The 14,237-nt window shown below is 41.1% G+C and overlaps 1 protein-coding gene across 1 annotated transcript in view; it reads right to left on the bottom strand.

Annotated features, from left to right (window-relative positions):
- LOC109870864 (F-box-like/WD repeat-containing protein TBL1X) overlaps positions 1-1,170 on the bottom strand; it is a 31,721-nt gene extending 30,551 nt beyond the window's left edge. Inside the window, exon 1 of the mRNA XM_020461544.2 lies at positions 826-1,170. The gene's annotated coding sequence lies outside the window, so the exon portion shown is untranslated. The remainder of the gene's footprint in view (positions 1-825) is intronic.
- Between the last annotated feature and the right edge of the window lie 13,067 nt (positions 1,171-14,237).

Raw genomic sequence — 14,237 nt, 5'->3', positions numbered from 1 at the left:
AGGTTACATCCCATGACGTGATGATGCCTCTTTCAAACCTCACAGTCTTTGTTCCTAAAGCTTCCCCAATACTCTTCAGAAATAAAGTGCCAACAGTCAGTATAATCATTCTTTAAAGATGAATCTAATGTCATGTGTAAACATAATGAAATAATGATAATAATAATGTCAAATCTAATGACCAATTAGCATTCTAAATAATGTATTGAATAGGCATGAGGGTGAAGGTTGTTTTTGTACATGGTCTAAATGTCACCATTTTGACTGATACTGTAACAAGAAGTAACCGTGGCAGCAGGCTACTTACTAGTGAAAGCAACGTCTGCTGGTGTATTGAATCAACTTCCCCTCCCCCACTCATTGCGAACTATCAGCATGTGCAATACCCTTTAAATGTAGCTAATATCATTACAGTTTGCAGAGTATATGAGAAAGAAAACTGATGAAGTAACTTTAAATACTCAAACTTAATAATAAAAAAATCTGGGAAACAATAGCCACCAAAAGTTGATGCATTTGATGTCTTGTAGTTCAAAACAAAAGCGTTCATTTATGCCCAAATATACAATATTTCGACTATTATGTCCAAATAAAAGGGCAACGTTTTGATAAGCCTAGCTCGTTACTACTAATAATAATACAATAAAAAATAAAGAACAATGCTCCTTCGGGAAACATTTATACACATGTAAAGTGATTCATGTGACCCAGTAAATGATTCATAACAGTGTTACTAAGTTCAGCAAGTAATTACATGCAACAATGTATCATTCATGAAATTACAATGTTCCAATTCATGAAACTTGAGCGAAAGTTTTAACTTACCTTTCTCAGAGAGTGAGCTTGTGGTGTTGCCGACTTGCCGCCACCTCTTCCACTTGGATAGCCCCCAACTTCAGTGAGCAAGAAACGACTTTCCTCCCATTTTGCTTATCATAATTCAAGTTCTGACCACCGGTGCAATCTCTGCGTTCCGAAGGTAACATAAACGGTCTAAAATATATTTCCTCTCGAATGTTTGTGTGGGATGTAAAGTTTAAAGAAGCTTGAGGTCTAAATAAAGCTGGGGATGTGTGGAATAGAGTTTCCAGCGATTCTGAGAATGAAACGAAGAGACCGCAGCAAACACTCATCGGCAGAGAGAGAGAGAGAGAGAGGGGGGAGAGAGAGGGAGAGAGAGAGGGTGGGGGGGTATTATTTCCCTTGTTTATTTCCCTTTTTGTTTATTGTCTATTCCACTTGCTTTGACAATGTAAACACGTGTTTCCCATGCCAATAATGCCCTTTGAATTTACTTGAATGGAGGGGTTGGGGGGACTGTCATGACCTACAATAGATTTTTTTGTAGGTCATGACAGTCTATCTATCTATCTAGCACCTGACCTTAAACCTGCTTATTCAAAACATGACATTTCTTCCAGTAAAACTGAACTAAATGACCATGTGGTTATCATGTTGACCACACGTAATTTCCTTTACAGCTAGAGCAACTAGTGCTAGTGAATGGCTTTGTTTGACCTTTATTGTGTAATTTGTTATTTGTATTATATTGCCTTGTACATAATGTAGGCCTTCATGTGGTCTCAGAACATGGTCATTGCAAAACTACAATCAAAGAACATTGTGGCTAGATTAATGTATTGTCTTTGGTAGCCTAATTGTCTTTTTTACATTGCATTTGAACATTTTAAAAGGCTAATATAAATGATTGATTAATTTCATTGCAACCCAATCTAATACGTATTTTGTGATATAATTTCAAACTAGGCCTATGTATTACTTTAGATGCTCAAATTATATTGTATGATTAGACATCTACATCAATCAAGAATATACTAAACGGTAATCCCAAAATATATATTTTAAATTAGTCAGAATTCCAAGATTGAAGAATTGCAGTCATTATGATCTTAGTTTTGTTAAAAATGACTAATATGCACCATATAATGCACAAAGGTCAAAAACCCTGGGTTGGTTGGATCTAGTAAAACAAAAGGACTACAGCAGCTGAAGTCTTTTCATGATGCAACTCTACATTGTATGTGGCCTTAGCGGTCAATACCCCTCCCCCACAGTTCCGTATTTTTCGCCTGCCGAGTCACATAGTGGTTGATTAATTCTCTTTTCGCCTTGCTCAGTCATTCAGATTTGGAAAGTAAATAACAAGTTGACATCATTACAGCTCTACATTGGTGTGACACATTCCTTTGGTTACCGTATGAGCTTGAATATTTGCGCACAAAGACTACAGAATTATGTAATTTAATCATACAATAAAATGTTATTGGTCACGTACACATATTTAGCAGATGTTATCGCAGGTGTAGCAAAAAGTTCCTAGCTCCAACCGTGCAGTAATATTGAAATATTAGAACAGGCAATGTCAGAGTCCGGGATATCAATATATATGTATATTATTGTGTGTATAGACATTATTGGTAATATATTAATATAACATTGTAGCAGTTATATAGGATAGACCTTGACTAGAATACAGTATATACATATGAATTGGGTAAAACAGTATGCAAACATAATTACTATGACCAGTGTTCAATAACTATGTATACTGAACAAAAATATAAATGCTACATGCAACAATTCATTGAAATTAATTCCTTAGGCCCTAATTTATGGATTTCACATGACTGGGAAGGGGCACAGCCATGGGTAGATCTGGGAAGGCATAGGCCCACCCACTGGGGAGCCAGGCCCAGCCAATCAGAATTAGTTTTTCCCCACAAAAGGGCTTTATTACAGACATAAATACTCCTCAGTATCATCAGCTGTCTGGGTGTCTGGTCTCAGATGATCCCGCAGGTGAAGAATCCGGGAGGGAATGTCATGGGCTGGCGTGGTTATACGTGGTCTGCGGTTGCGAGGCTGGTTGGACGTACTGCCAAATTCCCTAAAACAACATTACATTCTCTGGTAACAGCTCAGATGGACATTCCTGCAGTCAGCATGCCAATTGCACACTCCCTCAAAACTTGAGACATCTGTGGCATTGTGTTGTGGGACACAACGGAACATTTTAGATTGGCCTTTTATTGTCCCCAGCACAAGGTGCACCTGTGTATTGATCATGTTGTTTAATCAGCTTCTTGATATGGCACACCTGTCAGGTGGATGGATTATTTTGGCGAAGGAGAAATGCTCACTAACAGGGATGTAAACAAATTTGTGCACAAATTTGGAGATAAAAAGCTTTTTGTGTGTATGGAACATTTCTGGAATCATTTATTTCTGCACATGGAACATAGGTCCAACACTTTACATGTTGCGTTTACATTTTTGTTCAGTATACACTACCGTTCAAAAGTTTGGGGCCACTTAGAAATGTCATTGTTTTTGAAAGAAAAGTACATTTTCTGTCCATTTAAATTACATAAAATTGCTCAGAAATACAGTGTAGACATAGTTAATGTTGTAAATGACTATTGTAGCTGGAAACGGCAGATTTTTTGGGGGAATATCTATATAGGCGTACAGAGGCCCATTATCAGCCACCATCACTCCTGTGTTCCAATGGCACGTTGTGTTAGCTAATCCAAGTTGATCATTTTAAAAGGCTAATTGATCATTAGAAAACCCTTTTGCAATTATGTTAGCACAGCAAAAAACTGTTGTTCTGATTAAAGAAGCAATAAAACTGGCCTTCTTTAGACTCATTGAGTATCTGGAGCATCAGCATTTGTGGGTTAGATTACAGGCCAGAGTAGGCTACCTACCATGCACACGCTTTATAAACGATAGCGATAGAGTCATGCCTATAAAATAACACTGTAATTACATAGTACTTTATTAATCTCTTTGTGATTGCATTGTTCTGAATTTGAGTGTTCTTGTTGTAATAACAATAATGTAATAATTCTAATAATTGGAGAAGCAGTCCACCATGTAATGACCAAACAAATACAATGCTGGTATTAATGTAATATGTAACAACATTTTATGTTGCTATTAGAGTTTTTACATGTGTAAACTGTTTCCACATGATACAAACTGTATACTGTAGCCTAGCTGTGTCCTCAGAGCATGCACAGACCAGCTGGCTGGAATGTTTATGGACATATTCAATCTCTCCCTATCCCAGTCTGCTGTCCCCACATGCTTCAAGACGGCCACCATTGTTCCTGTACCAAAGAAGGCAAAGGTAACTGAACTAAATGACTATCACCCCGTAGCACTTACTTCTGCCATCATGAAGTGCTTTGAGAGACTAGTCAAGTCTGACAGGTGTGCCATATCAAATCATATCACCTCTACCTTACCTGTCAAACTAGACCCACTTAAATTTGCTTACTGCACGATAGGCCCACAGACGATGCAATCGCCATCACACTGCACACTGCCCTATCCCATCTGGACAAGAGGAATACCTATGTAAGAATGCTGTTCATTGACTACAGCTCAGCATTCAACACCATAGTGCCTTCCAAGCTCAGCATTAAGCTTGAGACCCCTGGTCTCGACCCCGCCCTGTGCAATTGGGTCCTGGACTTCCTGACGGGCCGCCCCCAGGTGGTGAAGGTAGGAAATAACATCTCTACTTCACTGATCCTCAACACTGGGGCGCCGCAAGGGTGCGTGCTCAGCCCCCTCCTGTACTCCCTGTTCACCCATGACTGCATGGCCATGCACGCTTCCAACTCAATCATCAAGTTTGCAGACAACACAACAGTAGTAGGCTTGATTACCAACAACGACGAGACAGCCTACAGGGAGGAGGTGAGGGCACTCGGAGTGTGATGTCAGGAAAACAATCTCTCACTCAACGTCAACAAATCAAAGGAGATCGTGGACTTCAGGAAACAGCAGAGGGAGAATCGCCCTATCCACATCGATGGGACAGCAGTGGAGAAGGTGGAACGTTTTAAGTTCCTCGGCGTACACTGAAGACTGAAATACAGCTTCTATCTCAAGGCCATCAGACTCTTAAACAGCCATCACTAACACAGAGAGGCTGCTGCCTGCATACAGACTTGAAATCATTGGCCAATAAAATAAATGGATCACTAGTCACTTTAATAATGCCACTTTAATAATGTTTACATATCTTGCATTACTCATCTCATATGTATATATTGTATTTTATACCATCTATTGCATCTTGCCAATGCCGCTCAGTCATTGCTCATCCATATATGTACATATTCTTATTCCATTCCTTTACCTAGATTTGTTTGTATTAGGTCGTTGTTGTGGAATTGTTAGATCACATGTTAGATATTGCTACACTGTTGGAACTGGAAGCACAAGCATTTCGCTACACTCGCAATAACATCTGCTAACCATGTGTATGGGACCAATCAAATTTGATTTGATTTGATTTAGTAACAATTTGGTTTCAGCATGCCTGCTAAATGTGCTCGTATATCAAAAGCATCATTCATAGGTCAAATTGAATATCAATAGAATGAATTGGAATTTCTATGTTATTATGACAGGAAATCCCCAAATACATTATATAGTGTTTTACATGTTTTACATTTACAAACAATTCACATAATTCTTTAGAGTGAAGTTGCTGTTTTTTTGCATCACAGATATATCTGGAGACATATGATCTCGCTTTCACTCTATACTTGTTTGTAATAACTATCTCTTTACTATTCAGATGAATGAGATATATTGGCTGTAAATACAGATTCAAGTGTTTGATCATATTCAACTTCACATTGTCTTATTACATTATAACCCCCTTATTTATTTTTTACATACACCGGATAGGTGCAATGAAATGTGTTGTTTTACAGTTTAGCTATAGTAGTACAGAGCCCTTGGAGCAAATTAGTGTTAAGTTCCTTACTCAAGGGCACATCCACAGATTTTTCACCCTGTCAGCTCAGTATTCAAACCAGTGACCTTTCGGGTTACTGGCCAAACGCTCTAACCACTAGGCTACCTGCCTACCTTATTTATGGGTCAAATGAGCAAAAACATGGACTTTCATATCTGCACGTGTAGCCACACTATCCAGGCCTCTGGTGATGTTGTGTTCTGAGATACATGTCTAGCTGGCTATAGTTTTCTGCCCTGAAGTACACCAATTGCCCTGAAGTACACCAATTCTTAGAGCTGGGCTTTATTTGTAGCCTGTGTGCACAGCTATTAGTGTATGTGTGGTAAAGAGCACTTCCTGCCATGGTGCTGGGGCTGACCTCCTAACAAAGAACAGGTTCAATCTGCTTCCCCTCCCCCAGCCCGGGAGACTGATGAGGGTCACATGACCTTTCTAGGCGGCACTGAGCGGGGGATGGTAATATATTGATGTGGGGGAAGGGTGCTGCTAGTCACACCACTCTTGTTTGTCTGTTATTAGGCCTGGGAAGCGCTGGCAAAGCACAGCCTCTAGCTGGGATTATCCAGCTGTGTCTCTGTTTCTCACAGTGCTGCAGTACCATCAACATATTGGATTTAGCTCCCAAGCCCTCCTGCTTTTTTCATACCATAAAGAGATTACGAGCACAGGCAGGGTGTGAGTCAGTCTGGCAGGGCCAAGACCATCCACCCACCAACACAGAAGCCTACTGTGTGTGTGTTAGAGTGTGTGTGCGCGAGTCAGCGCCTGTGTATGCCTCTGTGAGTGCATGCACGTGTGTGTGTGTGAGGAAAGGCTTTGTGTACTCAGTAACACTGAACCACCCCTCCCCCACTCCCATCCCTCCCATCCCCCACTGCAAGCAGCCACACAGGCGGGAGACGCATTAGGGTTTCTTTGGTGCTGTTATGTCATACAGACCCATTTTCCAGACACAGCAACACATCATACAAGAAAAACAAAGCTATTTTCAGACACAGAATTTGAGTATGTTTACCTTCATGTGAAATTTGACTTCACAGACGGAATATACTTTTTATATGACTACACCATTTCCTGCAAATGTATACAACCTTCTTCTTACATAGATCTATACTTACATATTACATTTATTTTTGTTATTTAGCAAATGCTCTTATCTGGAGCGACTTACAGGATATGTCTGACCTACTCAAAATCATATTTTATTTGTTACATTCGCTGAATACAACAGGTGTAGACCTTACATGACACCTACAGCACCCGATGTCACAGGAAGGCCAAAAAGATCATCAAGGATATCAAGGCAAGGCGAGGTCAGTACAGGTGTGTCAAAGCTGGGACTGAGAGACTGAAAAACTGCTTCTATCTCAAGGCCTTCAGACTCTGAAACAGCCATCACTAGCACATTAGAGGCTGCTACCTATATGAATAGACTAGGAATCACTGGCCACTTTAAGGAATGGAAAAGTGAACTAGTCACTTTAATAATATTTATATATCTGGCATTACTCATCTCATATGTATATACTGTATTCTATTTTCTGCTCCTGCTCCTCCCCTCCGGCGTACGACGTCGCCAGAATACCAACCACCGGTCCTGGGATTCATCACAGGTGTGCGTAATGATGAGTGCCAGGTGTGCGTAATGATGAGTGCCAGGACTGGTGGTTAGTACTCTGGTGACGTCGTACGCCGGAGGGGAGGAGCAGGAGCAGACGTGACATCTATACTATTCTACTGTATCTTAGTCACATAATGTTTACGTACCTGGCATTACTCATCTCATATGTCTATACTGTTTTTCTGTGCTATTCTACTGTATCTTAGTCCGTTCCACTCTGACATCACTCGTCCATATGTATATAGTCTTAAGTCATTCCTACTTAGATTTGTGTGTATTGGGTATATGTTCTGTAATTTGTTAGATATTACTGCACTGAGGGAAGGCTTTGTGTAACACTGTACCACCCCTCCCCCACTCCCATTGCGGTCAGAGGCAGAGCAGTTGTCATATCAGGCAGTGATGCAACCAGTCAAGATGCTCTCGATGGTGCAGCTGTAGAACTCTTTGATGCCAAATCTTTCCAGTCTCCTGAGGGGGAATAGGCGTGCCCTCTTCACGACTGTCTTGGTGTGTTTGGTCCATGATAGTTTGTTGGTGATGTGGACACCAAGGAACTTGAAGCTCTCAACATGCTTCACTACAGCCCTGTCGATGAGAATGGGGGTGGCTCAGGTATTCAAACCAGCGACCTTTGGGTTATTGGCTCAACACGCTTAACCACTAGGCTACCTGCCACTCTACAATAGTTCTCTGCTAAGATAGGAAATATATACAGTACCAGTCAAAAGTTTGGACACACCTAGTCATTCAAGGATTTTTTTTTATTTTGACTATTTTCTACATTGTAGAATAATAGTAAATACATCAAAACTATGAAATAACACATATGGAATAATGTAGTAAGCAAAAAAGCGTTAAACAAATCTAAATATATTTCACATCTCAACATCAACGTCCTTTGCTCTGATGAGTCCAAATCTGAGATTTTTGGTTCCAACCGCCATGTCTTTGTGAGACGCAGAGTAGGTGAACAGATGATCTCCGCATGTGTGGTTCCCACCTTGAAACATTGAGGAGGAGGTGTGATTGGGCTGGTGACACTGTCTTGTTATTTATTTAGAATTCAAGGCACACATAACCAGCATGGCTACCACAGCATTCTGCAGCGATACACCATCCCATCTGGTTTGGGCTTAGTGGGACTATCATTTGTTTTTCAACAGGACAATTACCCAACACACCTCCAGGCTGTGTAAGGGCTACTTGACCAAGAAGGAGAGGGATGGAGTGCTGCATCAGATGACCTGGCCACCACAATCCCCCAACCTCAACCCAATTGAGATGGTTTGGGATTAGATGGACCACAGAGTGAAGTAAAAGCAGCTACCAAGTGCTCAGCATATGTGGGAACTCCTTCATGACTGTTGGAAAAGCATTCCTCATGAAGCTGGTTGAGAGAATACAAAGCTGTGTGTCATTAAGGCAAAGTGTGGCTACTTTGAATAATATCAAATATAATCAAAATGTTTTGGTTACTACATGATTCCATATGTGTTATTTCATAGTTTGATGTCTTCACTATTATTCTACATTGTAGATTATTCTACAAAATAGTAAAAATAAAGAAAAACCCTTTTGACTGGTACTGTACATATGTTCACACACTGAGGAATGCAAAGGGTTACTCCAGTGCATTCTTTCTAGTCAAATTCCTTACAGACCAAAGGGAAGGAGAGAGGGAGAGAAAAGGCGGGAAAAGCAGACATATCAGAGATTGAAGGGCTGAGGTCAGGGGTCAAGGGTTGATGACCTGTGGATCCTGCTGCTTCCCCTCCTCTCCTCTCCTCCCCCATCTCCTCCCTCCTCCTTCCTCTCCCTCACCAGGCACTAAAGCAGTAAGTGCTACAGAATGGCATTACAGTTTATGTCTCTAGGAGGTCATGTATTCTAATGTACTGTGAATGTAGAAAATAATGTGGAAAACAGGTAATAGCTGTGGATGAGAAGCAACTCAATTCCCTTCATAATTGAGAAGTTGTCTCTTATAGAAAATCTATCTTTATTTGGCTCTATTACAACAACAATCAGAATCCAAACTGCAGTCTGTTTACTCATAATCTGGGCATAATACTAATCTAATACTGCTCAAGATGTCTTGGGTCAAGAAAATGTCAGAAAAGCTAAATAAAGCCCAATATTTGCAATAATATCGACATTCATATCAAATCAAATCAAATCAAATGTATTTATATAGCCCTTCTTACATCAGCTGATATCTAAAAGTGCTTTACAGAAACCCATCCTGAAACCCCAAACAGCAAGCAATGCAGGTGTAGAAAAACAGTGGCTAGGAAAAACTCCCTAGAAAGGCCAAAACCTAGGAAGAAACCTGGAGAGGAACCAGGCTATGAGGGGTGGTCAGTCCTCTTCTGGCTGTGCCAGGTGAAGATTATAACAGAACATGGCCAAGATGTTCAAATGTTCATAAATGACCAGCATGGTCAAGTAATAATAATCACAGTAGTTGTCGAGGGTGCAACAAGTCAGCACCTCAGGAGTAAATGTCAGTTGGCTTTTCATAGCCGATCATTGAGAGTATCACTCCCGCTCCTGCTGTCTCTATAGAGTTGAAAACAGCAGGTCTGGGACAGGTAGCATGTCCGGTGAACAGGTCAGGGTTCCATAGCCGCAGGCAGAACAGATTAAACTGGAGCAGCAGCACGGCCAGGTGGACTGGGGACAACAAGGAGTCATCATGCCGGGTAGTCCTGAGGCATGGTCCTAGGGCTCAGGTCCTCCGAGAGAGAGAAAGAAAGAGAAAAAGAGAGAATTAGAGAGAGCATACTTAAATTCACACAGGACACCGGATAAGACAGGAGAAGTACTCCAGATATAACAAACTGACCCAAGCCCCCGACACATAAACTACTGCAGCATAAATACTGGAGCCTGAGACAGGAGGGGTCAGGAGATACTGTGGCCCCATCCGATGATACCCCCGGACAGGGCCAAACAGGCAGGATATAACCCCACCCACTTTGCCAAAGCACAGCCCCCACACCACTAGAGGGATATCTTCAACCACCAACTTACCATCCTGAGACAAGGCCGAGTATAGCCCACAAAGATCTCCGCCACGGCACAACCCAAGGGGGGTCACCAACCCAGACAGGAAGATCACGTCAGTGACTCAACCCACTCAAGTGACGCACCCCTCCTAGGGACGGCATGGAAGAGCACCAGTAAGCCAGTGACTCAGCCCTTGTAATAGGGTTAGAGGCAGAGAATTCTAGTGGAGAGAGGGGAACCGGCCAGGCAGAGACAGCAAGGGCGGTTCGTTGCTCCAGAGCCTTTCCGTTCACCTTCACACTCCTGGGCCAGACTACACTCAATCATATGACCTACTGAAGAAATGAGTCTTCAGTAAAGACTTAAAGGTTGCGACCGAGTCTGCGTCTCTCACATGGGTAGGCAGACCATTCCATAAAAATGGAGCTCTATTGGAGAAAGCCTTGCTTTATCCGGGTAGCCGGAAAGTAGAGCATTGCAGTAGTCTAACCTAGAAGTAACAAAGCATGGATACATTTTTCTGCATCATTTTTGGACAGAAAGTTTCGGATTTTTGCAATGTTACGTAGATGGAAAAAAGCTGTCCTTGAAACAGTCTTGATATGTTCGTCAAAAGAGAGATCAGGGTCCAGAGTAACACCGAGGTCCTTCACAGTTTTATTTGAGACGACTGTACAACCATCAAGATTAATTGTCAGATTCAACAGAAGACCTCTTTGTTTCTTGGGATCTAGAACAAGCATCTCTGTTTTGTCCAAGTTTAAAAGTAGAAAGTTTGCAGCCATCCACTTCCTTATGTCTGAAACACAGGCTTCTAGCAAGGGCAATTTTGGGGCTTCACCATGTTTCAATGAAATGTACAGCTGTGTGTCATCCGCATAGCAGTGAAAGTTAACATTATGTTTTCGAATGACATCCCCAAGAGGTAAAATATATAGTGAAAACAATAGTGGTCCTAAAACGGAACCTTGAGGAACACTGAAATTTACAATTGATTTGTCAGAGGACAAACCATTCACAGAGACAAACTGATATCTTTCCAACAGACCAAACCAGGCCAGAACTTGTCCGTGTAGACCAATTTGTGTTTCCAATCTCTCCAAAAGAATGTGGTGATCAATGGTATCAAAAGCAGCACTAAGGTCTAGTAGCACGAGGACAGATGCAGAGCCTCGGTCTGACGCCATTAAAAGGTCATTTACCACCTTCACAAGTGCAGTCTCAGTGCTATGATGGGGTCTTAAACCAGACTGAAGCATTTGGTATACATTGTTTGTCTTCAGGAAGGCAGTGAGTTGCCGCGCAACTGCTTTTTTTTTTTATCGAGAGGAATGGAAGATTCGATAAAGGCCAATAGTTTTTTATATTATCTGGGTCAAGGTTTGGCTTTTTCAAGAGAGGCTTTATTGCTGCCACTTTTAGTGAGTTTGGTACACATCCGGTGGATAGAGAGCCGTTTATTATGTTCAACATAGGAGGGCCAAGCACAGGAAGTAGCTCTTTCAGTAGCTTAGTTGGAATAGGATCCAGTATGCAGCTTGAAGGTTTAGAGGCCATGATTATTTTCATCATTGTGTCAAGTGATATAGTACTAAAAAACTTAAGTGTCTCTCTTGATCCTAGGTCCTGGCAGAGTTGTGCAGACTCAGGACAACTGAGCTTTGGAGGAATACGCAGATTTAAAGAGGAGTCCGTAATTTGCTTTCTAATGATCATTTCATGTATAAATAGTCTGGTTGGAAAGTAAACATACGAAAGCTTTTAGATTGTAGTATAGGCTAAATTAATATTAAAGGTCCTTTTCCACAGCCATACATGATATTTGGTGACATTGTCTCTGATTTCAATAGCCAAAATAGAATGTCTGAAAAGAGCACTGGAGTCATAGGGTATGTGTTTGCTATAGCATAAAGTGTGCCCCAGCATGTGCAATGCAGATTACTTTAATGGTACTGCTAGTTGAATTGTCAGCAATTCCAGGTTTCCATGGAGATACACCCTTCACACTCAGTAGCTAAATAGAAACTAAAATGTTCTGTTCTTATTCACTGTCCACGGAGGTGACAAAGCTCACTCAAAACCATGGTTTGATCTAACTTTAATTCAAACCCATGTGTACCACCACCGCAATGCTATCCAATAACAACATTGTGAAGGACAAAACCTGTTTTAGTATGCAATTAGACCTTGATGATATTTATACATCATAATACAGGATTCAATTTCATAAAAGAGGAAAGCAAGCCACATACAGTACTAACATGACACATTTCAGCCAATAGTGTCTGGTTTTTACCTTCCACAATGCCCCCTATGGGCAACTAAATGCTTCGGATATGGTTAATGATTTCCACCTAACAGCCTGGATACATCTTAAACAATTTATGATTTTTACAGAGAGAAATTAGTAAATGTAAATCTCACTGGAGATCTGATACTGACAATGTATTGTTTGCTGGGGGATGGGGGTGTATGCTATAGCTAGTTACTGCTGTGTAGTCAGTGGATTCAGCCCAGAGTTTTGTCATGTCAGCATATTGCTGTGTAATGGGGCCATCCACTCAGTCCGGACAGCCAATGACAGTTGTAATGCAGCTAAGTGAGCTGTCACCCCACACTATCACCTGGTTTTACTTACAGGATTGTTTGTATGCATTGGGTCTACTTAATTACTGAGCTGCATGCCCTAGTCCCTACAAAGACACATATCAATGACACTGGCTGTATGCAGTATGGGCCAGGGATTTTGCATGTGGCAGAGGAAAGGTGTTGTGTAAGGTGGACTGGAGGAAAAGACAAGCAGTATTTATCTCATCATGATAAAGGTCATTCATATGAGGTTGACAAGCCCTTCCTGATGATCTTTTACCAGGTGAGACGAGAGTGATACAATGCCAATCATTATATAATCTAGCAAAATAGGTCATAAAATCATTATACAAATGTTGTATATGTTTGTGTGTGTGTGTGTGTGTGTGTGTGTGTGTGTGTGTGTGTGTGTGTGTGTGTGTGTGTGTGTGTGTGTGTGTGTGTGTGTGTGTGTGTGTGTGTGTGTGTTTGTGTGTGTGAGAGAGAGAGAGAGAGAGAGAGAGACAGTAAGAGAGGAGAGAGAAAACAAAACCCATTTAGAATCCAAGACCTGTTCTATTTTCCATTATATTTCTTATTTTGGTCATTATGATCCTCAGACAATAAAAACAAAAGTAATTATCCATTGTTTACTATTAATGCCGAATCTTCTCCTGGAAATAATTATTTCCAAATAAAAAGTACGAAACAAAGTAGAGGTCTCAGCATCCAAAAGTTGTGTGTGGCAGCATTGCCATCTAGTGGACACTAAATGCGCTGACGCTAGAGTGGACAAGTCAAGGTTAGCCCACCCAGCAAAATAATAAACATTGAGTTCCTCTTTCTACTAGGCTGACTGCCGCTGAGGGACACTCACACATCAATCAAAATACATTGAGCACATTAAACTATAAAATTAAATTCTACAGTTATTGGAAATAACTAAATGAAGCTGTCCACTTTGGGAAGCTTGTAGAGATGGTAGACATGAGAATAGCAGCATGCTGATCTGAGTGCCTACAGTGCTGCACAATGCAGTGTTGTTTAGGGAGCTGCTGGTGATTGTCAGAACAATGTTCCCAGGGTGTCTATGTTTAGAACTCTTTCACACTGAACAGTTTTTCCGACCTCATATAGAGGATAAATATTGTCACAGGGAATATGGGAAAGTCTTGTGAATAGATACTGCCTATTAAGTCCAGTTTAGACTCTAGAGTTACAAACAAAGAC

Source organism: Oncorhynchus kisutch, linkage group LG26, assembly GCF_002021735.2.
Source record: "Oncorhynchus kisutch isolate 150728-3 linkage group LG26, Okis_V2, whole genome shotgun sequence".
In the NCBI taxonomy this organism is placed as follows: domain Eukaryota; kingdom Metazoa; phylum Chordata; class Actinopteri; order Salmoniformes; family Salmonidae; genus Oncorhynchus; species Oncorhynchus kisutch.
Note: the sequence above shows the minus strand (reverse complement) of the source record. Positions and strands in the feature narration are given on the sequence as shown.